Here is a 3,319-nt window from a genome sequence, read left to right as displayed (position 1 = left end):
GCGAGTTGATCATTCGGGTGAATTTCTTGTAAGCCCACAGAGGTATTTTTTACCGTCTACAAGACACCCTTTAAAGTTTTCGGACCTAAACCGGCTTGCGTGTGGTCTGGAATACTTTGAATGTAGAAGTTTTTGACGAGACAAGTACATTTGGTTTTACTTAGGATTTTTAGCAAACCCTCAGCTATCAACGCGTTTGATATGCCTTTACCGATTACCGTTTGGATCGGGCTAGCCATACTATTCCCCTCAGTATGATGAGTTGTCGAGTAGTTTCTCTTAGACTTGATGCTAAGATTTCTACTCTAAACCTCAGCCATTCGAGGCGTGGGTTTTAGCGAGGTCATCTCGTAGGCGGTTCCAAGTTTGAGGCGAGTCGTGTTATTTGTCGTTTGTCTTTAAGGGCGAATGAGCCGTTTAGGTGAAGTTGAGTTTTCGCGGGCGAGACCCTTCTTTTCGGGCGAGACTAGGTTCAACGTGGGTGAGCCACGCGTCCGTTGGTGGGCTTCGTGCTTCCCAGCTAATACGGCGTGGTTCCGTCACGTCGCGCTTTGACGTGAGCTTCGTGCGCCTCGTTTGGATCGTGGCCGTAGTTTTCGAACCTGGCCGTTGGATACAACCGTCAATTTCGACTTGGGTCCTGGGTTTTTGATCGGCCCGTTCCCCGTCTTGACGTGGCACTTTGAAATATCGGGGGCAATCTGGGCCGTTGATTTCGATCGTGGTCCCGCCTCTTGTCCGCCGGTGTTTCGCTTTTTGAGGGCGATCGTGGCCACGTTGGCAACTCCTCCTTTAAATCGGCTGTTCCCCTTCTTTGAGAGTTACCGTGCTCAGGAAAATCTCAAAAATTTTCTAGGAAGAGAGAGTTCCCGCTTAATTCCTCCAATGCCGCCGAGATCTAAGAAGTGCGCTCCGAAAGGAGGAGGCCCCGGGCGTTATTCCGACCGTCTCGCCACCGGCGCACCCGCCCGCATACCTGAGACGCACTTGGGTAAGTCTAGAGGCTCGTCTGACGACCTTGCGTAGGTTACAGACGTCGGGTTGGGAGGATGAGCCTCGTTTATCTTCCCTAGATTCGGTCATCTTTGACAACTTCCCCGACTTAGGGCAAAGCCGGCCCCTTTTTGGGCGGATTTTGTATTCATTCATAGGGGACGATTTCTGTCTCTACAGGTGAAATTGACTTTTGTTGGGTGGAGGCAAATTCGTTCTTGATAGGCGAGTTCGACCTTTTCTCTGGTAAAAGGGGAGCGTTGTTTTCGCTTTCCGACAAGCGAATTCGCCCGTTTTTTTACTTGATTGGTGGATTTATCCTTAGGGCGGATCCTATCCTGACTCTTGGGTTTTTTCTTGCAGCGACCTTTTCTGACGAAGCCCTTCCGAAGGGCGTGGCCATCGGTCTCGCCGGAGGCACAGGCTATACGGCGCCTCCTCGATTTCCTTCTTTGGATCCGATGCCCTCATTCGCTGCTGATAAGCCCTACAGCTTGATGAAGAGGGTTACAGACGGTCATCATTTGACATTACATGAGTTGACGACCGGTGCGACACTGACAGATGATGCCAGGACGGAGCTGTCGAAGCCTCAGTTCTTCTTCGGCGATGCTATGACTGATCCTTCCGTTCTGCTACTCAAGGAGTGCAGGTGGTTCCGCACAGTGGAAGGGACTCACTATTACCTCCCCAGCATGCCGAGGGGGTTCTCGATTGTCGAGCTACGGTCTCTCACGGTCCCCCGAGTGATGCATTAGGATTTGACCCCAACTCAGGACGGGGTCACTTGTGGCGTCTTTACAGGCTCCACGGCTGGGTATGGAGTGGAGAGTTCTTGTAAGCGCGTGACGGGTCTGCGCCCTGGCCTACCGTCCAACGAGCCGCCGGCAGGAGAGACGACGGCGGTCGCAGAGACGTTCCGCCATCGCTTCTTCCGAGTTGGCGGGAGATTTCCCCCAAAGGACTTCAGAGCCCCGGGGTGGGTATATTCTGCGCCCAGCATCGACACTTGAGACCAAGATGAGATCGACCAGCTTTCCGACTGTTCCCCCTTGGTAATGGAAACTCTGTGGGAGTTTCTCTGCCATTACCACATCTGCCTCAGTACCTTAGGGGCTGCGGATCACAAGGGGAAGAAGAAGAGGACTCCGGGGATCAGCCACAAGAATTGGGCTGACTATCTATTCCCGGGGAACGATGTCAAAGGGAAGCATGCTCTTCCTCTAGGCGAGTGTGACCAGGCTAAGGTGAAAAGGAGGATGGCCGAAGAGGAAGCCACAGTAGTTCTTGAACGTGACGAGGGCGGATTCAAATCCGGAACGGTCCTCCACTCGTTTCACTACCAGGCCAAGTCTCCTATATCTGGGAAGGCCTTGCTTGCAGGGTATCTCATGTTATGGCTAAAGAGGTGCGTAATCCCTACTCACTCTTTTGAGGCTATTCTCGTAGAGGTCGTGTATCCTGCGGTTTGTTTAGCCCACAGGAAGTCCTATTCCCTGGTATCGGCGATGATAGCGGGTATCCACCGGGGTCTCCGCACCCTGACGGTCCAATTCTATCGCGTATCGACTATCGATGAGGGGGACAGAGAGGTCATCAGGACCCCCAACCCTAGGGTAGGGCTGCCATACACCTACTTGATGGCGTGGTTTGTATACCACTGTGAATGTTTGATGAGCGCCCCCGCGACTCTTCAAGGAGACAGGTTTGTTCCATTCCTTGAGCATTTGGAGAAGTGCTCTTGGAAGTGTAGAGACATTCCCGATGCGCGGAAGATGCTCTCCCACTTTGTCCACTACAATTTTCGTCGCTTCTTCCCCTACTTCAGCGGAGGGAGATACGGCGAGTCTCTTAGGGATGTGCCGACGGCGGACCATCACACGGCTCTTCCTTGTGGTGCTTTCCGATGGTTGGTAAACATTCGGCCAGGGTATCACATCCTACGTACAGGTTCTGTGTGCTACCTCGAGCCGTATATCCCTTGCAGGTTTGCCCGCTAGTTTGGGTATGACCAATTGTACGTGGGCAACGCCAATCCCCATCTGCACTTCGAAGGAGGGCTGGTGGATGGAGCTTGGGGATTGTTCTGGACTCATGCTGGTGGTACCCATGCCCGCTTTGAGCTACCCACGAAGGACCGTGATTTGCATCACACTCTCCTGTACTGCCGGTGGTATTGGGGTGCTAGCGCTAATCCCGAAGGCTTCTGGTTTCAGGGTTCGTGTTTGGCGGAACAAGGGCGTCCCCCATAAGGCCTCTCCGTTCTTCGAGACGGAGGGGTGGCCAAACTGCTAAGGAGTGGTTTTTGGAGGACCCAGCTGAGGAC

Source organism: Asparagus officinalis, chromosome 1 (assembly GCF_001876935.1).
Source record: "Asparagus officinalis chromosome 1, Aspof.V1, whole genome shotgun sequence".
In the NCBI taxonomy this organism is placed as follows: Eukaryota; Viridiplantae; Streptophyta; class Magnoliopsida; order Asparagales; family Asparagaceae; genus Asparagus; species Asparagus officinalis.
The sequence above is the reverse complement of the archived record's forward strand: the minus strand, read 5'-3'. Positions refer to the sequence as shown.